Genomic DNA, 14,609 nt, shown 5'->3' on the forward strand with positions numbered 1-14,609 from the left:
TCAAAAACCAAGATAGCATGGCGGCTATTAACATAAAGTGTCACCAATTTGGTGTTCAAACCCTCACCTATGGTCACCACAATAGGGAATGGATACCAGCTGCCCAGATCAGCTTCCTTTGGGGTGACTGGCAAAACGATCCAGGGGGCGCTCTGGGTAGAGCTGCTGCTCCTCCACATTGAAAAATAAATTAATTAATTAATTATCTAAGGTTTTAAGATGCCTCCTGGTTACCTCCTTTTGGAAGTGTGAAACTGGGAGGAGCCCCCAGGCAGACCCAAAACACATAGGAGGGATTGTATATCTCTTCTAGTCTGGGAACACCCCGGGATTGCCCAGGAGGGGCTGGGTTCCCCTCCTGCACAGCTGCTTTCGAGACCCGACCTCAGAGGATAAGCAGAGGATCGGGGATAGATGGAAGCTCCAAAGCAGAGATGCACAAAACGCCAAAAAAGATGGACGCTAACATGAAATCACAATCCTTTGCCAAAAGCAGTGGGTGTAAATTCAGGCCAGTGAAGGTTCAGACTGGGAACCAGCAAGTCAAAAAGGGAAATATCTGCAGCGCCTACTTCGTCTCTCAAAATAAAAAAACTCTAATTCCTTCTTAGAAGACTTAAATTCTTGTAAACGCACAGAAAACGTATTAAAGATTTGTACGCACAGATTTTTCTTTCTAGAAACACCGAGTTTCTCAATTACATAAGCATATAAGGCAAAACACCTATTCACTTGGAAAAGTTTAACCATTTGTTGTTAAGAAGAGTGCCTGGATCTCTCACAGCACAATTTATTTGTATAATCGGAGCATTCCAAAGCAACATGGTAGTGTATGACAGGCATCGACTTAGACTGCACCAGCTATCACTCATAAATAAAAGAGCACAGTTGCTGTAAAATCTATTAAACATGGTAGGTTGCAAAAACACAAGTCTTCCAGGTGTCAAGTCTGTTGTGTTGTTATTTACTGAGCCCAGTGAAACTAACGTGACCACCATGCTGCAGATATGGATAAATAAGCAGAGCAGAAACACACAACCAACAAAAAACCAGATAGGCTAATTAAGAAATGTAACATCTGACTGCTGACATTTTGAACAAGTCTAGATTAAAACTCTGAATGATGCCTTTTACGATTTAGTCATTTCGTGAACAAGGAAATTGGAAGCACAAAACCTGTCTGTAACAACTCATTGCATTTGCACCAACTATTTCTAAACCCTATATTCAACACCACAATAAATGTGCCCCTAAAAAAATAAAAAAATCAATTGAACTGCATTCTGTCACAAAGCTTGAGAGAAAGACCCTACAGTCCCTGCAGGTGAGTACAGTGACTGAAAACAATCCTTACCATTATTCTGCCACAGGTGTTGAAAAATCCGAATGCGTTTGTGTTGGAGCCCTGATGTTGGAGTTCACCTGTACAATGTCGTCTCACCCCCCATTGCTATAATCCATGGATCAGCAAAACAAAGTGGTGCAGCAACAATCTGCTCATCAAACAAAGTATTCTAGTAATTTTTATTGATAATCAGAAACTGCAATCAACAGAGCTCGTCTAAATGTAAACACTTAATACAGATAAAGAAATCCTCACCATGAAAATAAACAGGAAGACAGCTAATCAGAAAGAAGGTTCCTTCTCTCAGGATGACATTCATCAGGTGTTTTGCTAGACAAAGGCTTTTACCTGATAAGGGGACCAGCCAAAAAGTCAAGCAAACAACATCATTCAAATCGATGTTGCTGGTAACTACTGAGTGAGCAAAATTTCCCAGTATATCCAATGGTTGCTGTTATATCTCACAACAAATTTCAGACATCAACACGATGGGGTGGTAGATCTTAAGGATCCGTCACCAGGGAAACAAATTACAATCTACAACCTGCTGCTGTGGTATTTTAGTCTGGGCAAAGTTAGTGACAATTAACCACTAAATGGACCCACTCCATTGGCATAGCTGCAATACAAACACATTTTCCAGCAGGCAAACAATGGCATGAACACTACCACAATGACAGGACAAAGTTAAGCACTCGCACTGCACTGTGCAGACTTTCACTGCAGAGAATCAACAGCAAACCGCACACCAGCTGCAAACCACAACGCCAAATTACAGCTGCCAGCTCCAGTCCCTAAATGTGTCTCGTAACCAATCGCAGCTCATCCCTTTCTTTTGAGTTGACTTTGCATTTACCATAACAAGACGCACAGTCAAACTTTAACCATCTGCTTTCAGTTAGAGTTGAGGCTGGGCGGCTGGGATTCTTGAGAAGGAATGTAAAAAAAACCCTGTGGTAGTGTGTCAAGGACCGTGTGTTAGTGTGTGTGTGTGTGTGCGTGTGTGTGTGTGTCAGTTGGTGAGGTTTCTTACCTTGCTTGGGCCATCTTTAACAGGGACGGTTCACTAAGCAGGCAAGGATCTCATTTTTGTCCTGTTGTCAAAGCAAAAAGACAGGAGGATACGTCAAGAAAGGAGCGGGAAAATGAGTGTGCGCGCAAGAGGCGAAGCATGGTGGGAAATGACTGGACATGAGTAAGCTGCTCCAAGAGCCACTTGGATGGAGATGGAGAGGAGGAGGAGGTTACAGAGTGGGAGGAGGGAGAGAGAGGGGGAGAGGGAGGGACTAAGAAAGGGGAAAAAAACAGATTTGGAGAAAGTCTGAAGGAAAGGAGGAGGTGTGACGAAAGAAAATAGCAGCAACAAACAGTGTTTTCATGTATAAAACACAATGATGGAACTTATTCTAATGGAGTGCTGAATACTTGAGCAGGAAAAGATTTCAGACACATTTTCTTTGACTCGTCCGCCAATCGGAGAAGGACACTCGACTGTCCCTTTCAGTTAGACCTGTAATTGTATCATTGTTAGAGACAAAAGGCCCCCTATATCGCTGCCCCTCCCCAACAACATTACAACTAGCCTCTCCAGGACTCTAATTAAGTCCTATTTTACATAATGTTGGTGTTTTGAATGTTAGCGATTAAAAAATGTGAGTTTCTTATCAAGCATCATGTATGCTGGCTGAAAGTGTGACAATGTGCTAACAGAGAGAGTCACAAGGAGACAGATGGAAAGAGGTGGTGGTGTTTGTGTGTGTGTGCGTTATGTGTCTGAGTGCCAAAGAGGAGTCATTTAAACACTTTAGCTGGTTTTGTGCCATGTAGAGGACACACATGCAGGCACACTTTGTGTGCAACAACACTGAGAGAAATCCAAGTGTCTTATTTTTGGCCTGACAGCAGATTTCTGAAGGTGGTTACCAGGCAATCAGACCAGCGTCAGTAGTTGGCTGTAAAAGTTGACAGAGCGGTTGCCATAGTTTAATTACTTCAAACCAGAGTGATAATGATGCTGTGTAAGCATACTGCAATCTTACTTCCTGTAAGCAGTAAAACTGATATTAGAAAGGGTTAATGATTTATCTACATCGCATCTCTGCATTTATCGATCTTATTGCTAAACTCTAAATCAAACTATAATAAAAAATATATTTTTAGCGCATTGCCCACTTTCATTTAATCCCATTAACAGGGGCATTTACACAATTTCTAGTATTGCTTTGTTACATAATTAGCATGTTTACTGTAAGTATTCAGTACTGTAAGTATTTACTGAGTCATTAAAGTATTTTTGACTTGATTCAGCGAGTGAAAAAAATCTGTTGCCATTGGCCAACATGTTCTTCTGGATGAAGTTGAAAAATTGCTCTTAAATTCATGATGTTCATTTTTTTTTCCTTTCTTTTTTTGGCAAATGGTGTGAAGACAGCCAGATTAGTGACAAGCTCCTCCTAGACAACAATACACTTCTAACAACTCGACTCAAATGTTCTTTGCTCTATTTAGTGTAGTAAATTTCTGCCTTCGTCCAGTCGCCAAATAGGTCAATACTTGCATTTATCCGCTCAATGCTCCACAGCCAAGACTTTGTACAAACACCTTTTAATACTACAGCCTGAACATTTTACATTAAAATCCACTTGTTTGTTTTCCAGGGAATGCAATGTTCTTTTTCACAAAAACTAATCTAAAAAAGTTCGATAATCAAAGCCATGACCTAAATTGTGGCCTCATTTACAGCCCCGCAGGAGCAGAGAGCTCACTGCCCCGCATGCTCCAGATCAACTCAAATACTATAGAGCCAGACAATCTACAGCAGAGCATGTGTCAAAATACAACAAACAAAACACTACATACATATTTTGTTCTGGAATAGTCTCCTGTGTTTGAATGTTTGCGTGTGGTGGTGTGTGAGTTTATACTCACATCATGAGTCTCACTAGATTTTTGGGATTTCTTGACATCCAATTACACGTCCACAGTCAGACAAGATGAGACCAGAAAACCAGAACAAACAAGACCGTATGCCGTCTTCCTTCCATACTTGAGAGCATAAAATACTAATAGAAATAATTCTTGTTTTTATCAATGTGATTCATTTCTGCTTTTCTTCCAGGTGTCAAATTATTTCTATTTTTTTTCTACTTTTTAACCCCAAACGGGAAACAGCGTAACGAACAGAGTGGTGATCACATTTTCATGTAATTAAAGCCACGAATGTGAAAATAAAGGCGAAATGGTTTGCATTTTACTTCTATTCTCCATTTCTTCCTGTGGGTCTTCGGTGATTGCCAGACTGAAAAGTAATGACCATGCTGAAATGCTCAAGTCAAGAAAAACAAGAGATTTAATAGAAAATGAAAAGCCATAATGAAACCAATCTGAATTTGCTTGTCTTTAGTTCCACTAACTTGGCTGAAAAAGCACCATTACTCAAAGCTGTGCCTGGTTTCTTCACACTTTAGGGCCGGCTGCAAACCACTGTCCTCACATTTCAACAAAAGAGCCTCATCATTATGACAATTAAACAGATGAGAGACATGCTGGATCTTTCTAACAATGTTAGATGCAAAGTATTGCACTAGTTCAAACGATTATTTACTGACTGTCGTACAGATATTTGCTTGCGTCTGACACCAGCCCTCCCAAGGTAAACACGAAAAAAAATTTGTCAAAAGCAGAGATGAAACTGGTGGGTGCAAACAATACGAAATGAAAGTGAAAAGCTCGCCTTGAAGGCTTCTGTCTTTTTTTCTTTCTCTGTTTCCTGATCTGGTTTCTGGCATTGTCAGCTGTCTGCCATCCCAGAGGGTTTCATACACAAAGGTGTGGTCAGGGGAAAATAGCTGAAAGGCAGGGCACACCCATTACTCAGAGTAAAGATGAACTTTCTTGTTAAATAAGAGTTCCGAGACTTTTTTTTTTTTTTTAAATCATTAAAGTTTCAACTTTGATTGGTGCTTTTTTAACAAGTTCATCCTGTCGTGCCCCATTCCTCTACTATTGCTTAATGGTCTTAACTGTTTATCTCAAAGTGATTAACTTCTATAAATTTGATTGATGAGCATCTCTTTGACCGTGAAACCTTGGATTTATATGCCAAAACACCACTGCACCCAATTGGAATTTTTGATTCAGTGCCAAATGTAACCAAAAACATTGAGGAGATTTGCTGCTTCTATCAAATGTCTAGAGTCTAGAAGAGGTTATCGATACACATGCCCCTTTTTGTCTCAGCTGATGTGTGTATCAAATTGTTATACAATAAGAGTGAATGAAATGAAATAGGAAAGTGGACTAAGGGTGGCACTCACAGGTAAAAAAAAAAAAAAAAAACTGACAGTGACCATAACAACCCAAGTGGCAAGCAGGCTCATTAAAGTTATACAAGCTGCTAAAATATTTAGTCTACAGGTGAAGTCATGGAGAAGCCACACAAGGTACGGCCAGAGCATTTCTAGTCCTCGCCATCCAACATATTTGAATAACAACACAGCAGAAAGAAAAGCCACTCATCAATGTCTATAATCTTTCCCCACACTCATCTTTATTGCCATCGATTCTTATTGAACGCAGCAATGATGCCAGTGAATTCTTCATGTCACATTCAAAAACATGTGCAAGTGTAACTGGCAAACATAACTACTGGTTACTGGTGTTTGGGTGGAGCTACACTGGAATTATGGAAACTCCAAGAAGCAATCATAGTAACAAGCATTCTGCCACATGCACTTCCACAAATTCAAGAAAACAGCTAAGCTGGCAAAAAAAAGTGGAAATGTTTTAAAGTGTTAAATAGTATATTTCACCCACAAAACCCCCAATCAGTGAAATTACATTTGTGTTTAATGGAAAGAACTAAAGGCAAAGGAAGTGGTAGCTTAATCATCATAGCACTCTAGGGTTTTCTGTATTTAAAATGAACGCTACTAAAGTAAAGTGAAAAGCACTGACTCTTTAGGAGCCTGTCACCCCAGCAAGCTGTCTTGTTCATTAAATCTGATTCCATCTGAGACAAAGCACCACCAACTATGTGATAAGACAGATTATTTACTATTCCAAGTTTTGCAGAAAATTAAATCAATTCAAATTTACTGTTGTAAATGTATTTTTTAGATGATTGTTACAATGAATGAAGAACTCCTTCAAAACCAGCGGAGGGCTCTTTAACATCACAAGCCCCCTGTGTGCTGAATAAAGACTATAACAAGCTTATAAGTTAAGGCTGTCACGAAAGTAGATAGTATAGCTCCATGCTGCAGAGTTTCACATGCACATAATAAGGGTGTTGGCTGTCGCAATTACCTTTGAACTGGTTTTACAAACAGGGTGTTCCTACCGTACTGCTCAGTTCATTAAAATAACCAAACACACCAGTTTAAGGGAAAGAAGAAGTAGTAGAGAAAATCATTACTAAAAGCCAATCCAAAAGCCCGAAGGGAAGAAATGTCCCATTTCAGTAACTGAGATTTCACCATGTAGCAGACTGAAATTAAATAAATAAATAAAAACAGATGCTGATCCCAATACAGAGAAACTCCATGTGGAGATATCAAAGTCATTCAACTTCACCCCCAGTCCACACAGGAGAGGGCTTTTTACAGACAGGAACGGATGAGGTTATAATCTGCTTCCTGCCAATGTACGGCATGAGATCATCCTTTACCCAAGTGTGGACAAGTCAGTGCTCGTATGTGTGCGTACTGATTTTTTTCATCACCCTTGGTGTAAGGCGTTACCTTGGACCACAGAGGATTATTTATAATTTCTCAGTTTTTTTCCAACCTTCTGACAGAGCTGCTTGGAAAGAGCCACCAAACGTTTTTTTCAAATGTACTTTCTTAACGTGAGATCAATTCATAAATAGCGTTATTGGGGACTACGTTTCCTCTAAACGTGGGAGAACATCCCTCTGAAAACACAGAATTCCTCTCATTTGAGCTTCAGGTCTTGGAGGAGCAGCTCTTTGTCATGGTCCTTCATTCTTTAAAGGGGAACTCCGGTATTTCTAAACCTAGACCTAATTTCTGGCATGAAATACGTTCATCTACTCACCAAGAACAGTTTGGTGAAAGTCAGCGTCCTTCGGAAGATATTTAGATTTTTTGAGATCCATATAACAGAGTGAATGGGGGCATAAGGCATTATCTGTCTTTATTTCACCAATACTTTAAGACGAATGAATGAATGAACGCGTACTATTGCACTGTTAGTTCATAGATGCAATATTGTTATTGGTGGCTATTGGGGGGCTTATAGATGGCTTTCTACACACCCTTCTACTGGGATGACGTTGTCGACACCCACCGCTGCAGCACAGCTCATTCACTCCGGTAAGGACGTCCATCGTACTCAAAGTTGTTGTCCACGGCGTCAAAATCTGATAAATATCCTGCCATGTTGCACAAAACTATCAGTAGCAAACTACGTGTGAAATTAGCCGACTGTCACAGAGCACGGAGTAAATAAGCTGTGCTGCAGCAGCGCACGTCGATGACGTCATCCCAGTAGACGAGTGTGTAGAAAGCCCTCTATAAGCCCCCCGATAGCCGCCAATAACAACAACACAGCAGCTATGAGCTAACAGTACAATAGTATGTGTTCATTCATTCATTCGACTTAAAGTATTGGTGAAATAAAGACAGATAATGCCTTATTTAGAGGCTGTATTGTCTCTGCCCTGTTCTCTCCCGTTATATGGATATATGCGGATCTCGAGGAATCTAAATATCTTCAGAAGGACGCCGACTTTCACCAAACTGTTCTCGGTGAGTAGATAAATGTATTTCACGCCAGAAATAACGTCTAGATTTAAAAATACCGGAGTTCCCCTTTAAATGATGCAACGTCGCTGAACTCAGAATATGGACAACTCCAACAAGCCAACAGCCCCTCAGGCTGTTTGTTATTTATGAGAAATAGTGTGTTTTGACACAGAATTGCTAAATCAAATCATACCAGCCAAAGATTATTTTACTTAGTTTTCCCAACAACATTCAGCTCTTGCTCATCATTAGTAGATTGCATGACAGCATAATATAAGCTAATACTAAAGTACAAGTTGCAAGTTACGAGAAAACATGGCTTTTCTGCCCCCCCCCCCCCTTTTTTTTTTTTAAAACAGTAGGTCACATCTTTTATCTGACCGTCTCAGGTTAAATTACCACATTGTGGGTATACAATGTGGGCAGGTGACATCATTCCCACTGTTCTTTCATGTTGGCATGGTAAGACTGTCCTGTTACCACAATAAGCCTCTGTCAGTGATAAGGCTGTTTTGTGTGGGCATATCCTATCTCTGCTCCTGCTGCTTCCTCTGGAGCTCGTTTGCATCGCATCTCACCTACTGATAAACAGTCATGTTTGCATGTCAAACGGAGGAAAGGACAGATGATAAAGCATGTGCGTGAAGTTAAGAGACATTTATCAGAGAGACTAAACAACGCTGCAGAACCACACTTGTTTAGCATATTTAGCCCTTTCTGGTGCAAAATAGAGCTTGTTAGGGAAAAAAAGAAAGAAAAAGGCTATGATGACAATGAATTATACTTTTTGTTGTTGTTTTTAAAGAGAATTCAGTACAAACAACAAAAAGGAAAATAACACAACGGGCTCATCTGTGAATTTTCTTAGGTATGGATAATATGTGTGTGCATTAATGTGCATTTTAACCTTTTAAATGGGGAAAAATGTTTGATTGGGTGCATATAGTTACAATTTTTGTTCATAATTTTCAAGACAAAAAAAATGTATTTGATTAGACAAACCACCATAAAACAGAATTCTTGAAAACAGCCATGTCTTAACAAGAAAAAAATTTAATTTGAAGGGAAAAACCTTTTGTAACGGGTGATGATTAGTTTAGCTTAGCTTAGCCAAGTTCCTCTCAAAAGGTCAGAAAATACAGTACTGTGTAAAGGTTTTAAGAGCTAAAATTTAACTAAAATGTAACACTTTCAACCCATGAATTCCTTTTGTATAGTGAACAGAAACTGTACAAACTCGTATTCTTATAGAGAATATATCAGGTCCTGTATGTCATGCTGAGTTGGGATAGGAGTGCCACTTTGTGAGCAATGCCCTCAGGTTAGCTATGCCTGCCACTGATGTTGCCAGCTTAGCACTGGTTTAGTTTGGCTAAAAAGTTGGTCAAAGTTGGAGAGAGAAAAAAAGGACGTCACCAAGAGAATTTGGGCTGCTTGGCACAAGACAAATAACACTGATCCATTCTCTAGACTGCATTACTGACCCTGAAAAGGCTTCCTCTGTACACTGAAAACTATATGTGGGATTCACTTTGAGGTTTACACACGTTTAAAAATGACAAATCCAGGAACACTCCATGAATTGTTTCGCAGTGGCTGTGTGTAAAAAAAAATAAATAAATATACTTATTCACAAGAGAAAGTTGAGCCTAAAATCTGATTCACACTTTTTTTCCATCATCAGAAACTTCCATAACAATAAACTTGAAAATGACTGGAAATACAGACCATTTTAACAAAAGTTATCAACGTTAGCTTTAAAAAAAGTTAAACAAAACAGTGAGAGAGACAGTCTTGCGCATGATTTTTTGATCCAACTGCAGACAGAGGAATTATGTCCTCATTTTAAACCGTCTATCAACCTTCAGCTGGATGTTAACGTCACCTCAGCTTTCCAACCTGCAGTGCAAATCCAAGTAGAGTGAAAGCCAATGAAGGCATGTTGTCTTTGGGGAGCCCTGCGAGTCCCAAGAACCGTTTCATTCGAAAGTAGGTCATGACTGCATGTAATCCTCGATTTACTTGCGTTCAGGACTCTGTTTGACTCTAACCAATCAAACATAAATGTCCTTTATATTAGTATTATTACTTTACTTTGTATTATTATCATTCAAAATCAGATGTGATCTGACCAAGACAACACAACATTGCATGCTCACTCACACATATTAGGATCACTGACTGAAGACATAACTGGTTAATCTGGAAACAGACAAAAGAAATTAACATTTTGCAAAAATCCTATGAAAACAGTTACTGCATGCATTTGCCTTTTAAACACCAACTTGTCTGTACATAGATTGAAAATAGAAGATTCATGAATCGATAAGATTTATAGCTGTTGATAGGCAAAACTTTTTAAATTTTGAAATTAAAGAGTCAAACCAGCCATTTCCCTGGGCTCTGAGCTCACTGCATGCACTGGCAGGCATGGAAATGGTGGGAATGTCCTCCTCTAACTCTCGTGAAAAAAAAAAAAAGAAAAAGTAATAACTTACATAACTGGTCATTATGCTCATAATCTTAACAAAACTAAAAGGTTACTCTTTAGTTTGGACTAAGCTGAGATGCAGCCATTGGCAGTTTATGAGGTATGTTTGTGTGGTTTTAGGTTCAGCATTAGGAGACGGGTGGGAAAGGTGGAGCTAATCCTAAACACGGGACACAGCTGAGCTGGCTGGATTCAAGGCAGAAAAGGGTGACACACAAACACCTGCTGATATGCAAACTACAGCACCTGTCCTCTGTTGAAATTTCTCACAAATGATTTGCGTTCCTGTCCTTTTTAACCTACTAAGAAACTACTGAACCTCACAATGCTCACAATAAAACCATAGTTGCTCCTACCAGAATAAGATTTTCAGATTATTCAGATTTTGGAACATCTAATACTGAATATTTTCTCAGACACAAAACAACTGTGATAATACGGTGAGCCACCAACCAGCAAGCTGAAGCAAATCAGATCCCAACTTGTGACCTGAACCTTTACATCTAATCACATTAGTATGACCATTATTCACAGTCTGGCATGCTGCAATGGAGACACACAGATGTCCTGTACGTGAAGCTCTTGGTTGCAGGTTTGAGCGCTGCTGACAGCCAAACATACTCGAACAAAATGAAATCCTGCATGAAAATGTACAGATATTCAGCCAAATGACCGATCTGCTACACATTCCTCTCATTCCGCAGACAGTCCTTCGGGCACTTCACAGAGCCTTAACTCCACTTGCAGCCTTGCAGCGTGTAGGAATTTATGTTAAAATCCTCCACAGATAAATAACAAGTGTTTAACCTTGCCAACATGTCCATTTTTAAAGCTTATTTGACATGTGAGCAAAATCGCCAGACAACGCAATGCCTGTGGATTTCTGCTTTGACTGCAGAGAGCGCCACCAACTGCCTCAGAAAGGTGAGGTCAGACAGCCCCGTTTGTATTCTATGTAGTAGATCAGAGGAGTCAACCATGGGTACTTACAGGGTGAGGCTTTACAGCTATTTTGCATGAGCAGCGAGGAGCCAATGAAATGAGAGGCTTGCAAGCTACCAGCAGATGTTAGCACAAGCTAGAGACCAAAACAGTAGAAGCAAGGAGGTGAAGCTGCTTTGTGTGATTTGCTGAATGCTCTCCACAGCCAGTTAACAGTACATGGATACATTTCCATTTCTGAAAGCAACAGATAGTGAACACTTTACCATTGCAATATTTTTACTTGCATGCAACATTGTAAAATGTAAGCACTGCAGAGCTTTCTATTGCATAATGAGTCAGAGACAGGGCAGGTAGAGTCATCTGCTGGTGGGTGGAGATGTGAGCGGATGCAGATGACCAATATTCATAAATTCTCATTCACTGAATGAGGAAAAAGGGTGTAGAGTAATACCCCAGCCATTTTATGGCCGGATGAGGGTCTTTTGTCACAAAAAATACTTTGAAATGAACAGTCTTGAGGAGCACAAGTGCTGGAGTGGGACTTTTTTTTTGGGGGGGGGGTTGTAGTAGACATGTAGTATTCTAAGTGGAAAAGACAGAGAGGCAGAGCTCAGCCACATGAAACCAATTCTGGACAACAGACATGAGGCTATACAAATTTGGAGGAAAAATAAAGGTTGTTAGGTTTTCACCTTTCTTACTCAGATTAGCATCGAAGTGTATGAGATGACAGGTAAAACTGATATATCTGTGTCATTCACTTACTTTATAGTCACACAGGCCAAGGACTTTGAACAACATTTTAACAAACTAGTTGCATGATAGGTACATTCATCTGCAACAATGAAAATGTTTCTGCTCACTCTTAAGCTAATCCGCCAATCATCTGATAGCCTGGGGATCCTAAATGTGACAATCTGAAATTTTCCTTCCCTCTATGACATTAAAACAATGCAAACCTTGAGTTCAGGACCATACGTGGAAAAAAACACCTCGATTAAGAAACCCTGAAAAACAAAACCCCTGCGATAAGTATCTTATGCTGTTCTGCATCTGATAAACCAAACCGATTAAACATAGATCCAGAATTGCTGTTTGAACCTTCATACACCTTCTTACAGCTAAAACGTGTCCATGACAGATATTCTATGTTGGTAAGACTTGAAGTCACAAAAAGTGTGCTTTTGCCAAGCCTCTGATTTCAAGGTAAAGAAAAAGAAAAAACAGCTCACTTCAAGGAAAATTGTTTTATATCACGTTGCAATATAAAAATATTATTAAAGAGGGTTTTTTTCCCTTTAAAAAAGACAACGTAGGCACGTTTAGGAAAAAGGGTAAATTCACTAATCAGATGGAGGTTGAATTCAAGGTAAACATAAACATAACATAATAAAAAAAAAAACGTGAACAACACAGTAGTTTACCCTTTTCCACTGAAAACCAGCCTCAAATGCTCTGTTTACATCAGCTGACTGTGGATGACACCGATCAGAAGAAAACAGATGGACAGGAAAACATTCAAACTGGCCAGCCATGAGACACTGTTGATGTTTGCTGGTAACTTAACACCTGCGCACCGTGTTTTCCTCACAGAGGATATTTGAGCTCTGGACTCGTCAGCAGGTTAATAGCAACACATAGCTGCAGGATCTCAGGCTTGGAAAATAACTTCGACAACAAGCGCAGCGAGCAAGATATTACATTTTTTTTTACGTAATGACGCCGCATGTCACTTTCAAGTTATGAAACCAGGTAGAGAGAACCTGCTATGAGGCACGGACTGGTTTATTAGCTGCGCATGGTTGCCAAACCAACCTGTGATTATATACGGGTGGGTCTGTCTTATCTCTGTGTTAATACTCAACAGTCAATGGGGAAGGGAAAAAAAGGCAGTGAAATGCACTTTCCTTTTTCACTTCTCAAACTTTAAAAGGATGTGACACAAGTTGTCATTTTACTGGGTATCCCCTAGCAAACCCAACGCGGACCACTAGTTTATCCACCCAGTTTGGACATTCCCGACCCCTCCACCCACGTACATGTCAATCACAGAGTCCGCAACTGTCAAAGATTACAAGCACATGTGTCAGTGTCAAATCATAAGGTAAATTACATGTGAAACTGCAGGGGAAAGCCCAAATAAGTCGATCTTTCCCTTTCTTTCTTTCTTCCTTACCCGTCGGAGTCGGACGGATCCTCCGTCTGAACAGGAGCGCACAGCAGTGAGCGGCGTCGACCAGCAGCTGATTTGAACCACAAACACACACTCAGCGCGTCCTCTAAGGAATAAACACCAGAGCTTTCCAGTGCCCCAGCCCCACACCGTCCCACTTTAGGAAACGTTACACGGAGGTAGCCTACATGTAACCAAGCTTCTTAACCTCGTCCGTGGCGGATACATAGGTGAAAAACCCTCATTAAGCCTTACATGGAGGCTCCTCCCACCATGAACTCCAGCAGACCCAGTTCCACCCCTGAAGGAGTGCCTCACGTTTTGTCATCGCTAACCTCTGAAACACGTGACGAAACATGAACGATGGCTGCCTAATGACAAACTGGGATTTTTTTGTGACTTTAAGATTTTACAACAGATGGAGAGAAGTAAAATTATAGTCAATATAGTTCCTAAAACAAAATAAGGCTAATGTTCAAACTTAAACTAAACGCATCGAGGTTTTCCAGGAGCCAGAAAACTGGGTCAGAATTACAGATCACTCCCAATCTGAGCTGCGTTAACAGATCCGATGAAGTCGGGTGATTTGGGTAAAACGGTCTCTCTGGTTCGCCCGTCAGGCACGATTAAAAGAGGGGATTTGAGTCCGGTGGATTTTTGGGTCACCATTTTTGTAACAACAAAAAGCGCTCGATAAAGTATACGACAACGAGTGTGTTTTCTTTATTAAGAAGGGAATAAAGAATGAATGACGCAAACATCTCTTGCCACCCCCCAAACGCGTGTATCCATTATGCAGAAATCAAGACATTTGAGCTTTTGCTCGTGTTAATGTACCACTGAAAGATACATTAAAAGAATCCACCAGATTGTCAAAGTTTCGTGGCC

At 40.2% G+C, this 14,609-nt stretch overlaps 1 protein-coding gene across 1 annotated transcript in view; it reads right to left on the bottom strand.

Moving 5' to 3' along the window:
• The window catches only part of fhip1aa (FHF complex subunit HOOK interacting protein 1Aa), a 31,266-nt gene extending 17,299 nt beyond the window's left edge, over positions 1-13,967 (bottom strand). Inside the window, exons 1-2 of the mRNA XM_072384881.1 lie at positions 13,725-13,967; positions 2,379-2,439 (exon numbers count right to left, since the gene is read on the bottom strand). The gene's annotated coding sequence lies outside the window, so the exon portion shown is untranslated. The remainder of the gene's footprint in view (positions 1-2,378; positions 2,440-13,724) is intronic.
• Positions 13,968-14,609: the final 642 nt, after the last annotated feature.

The sequence above is a fragment of the Leuresthes tenuis genome, unplaced genomic scaffold, assembly GCF_036924035.1.
Source record: "Leuresthes tenuis unplaced genomic scaffold, fLeuTen1.0.hap1 SCAF_4, whole genome shotgun sequence".
Classification (NCBI taxonomy): domain Eukaryota; kingdom Metazoa; phylum Chordata; class Actinopteri; order Atheriniformes; family Atherinopsidae; genus Leuresthes; species Leuresthes tenuis.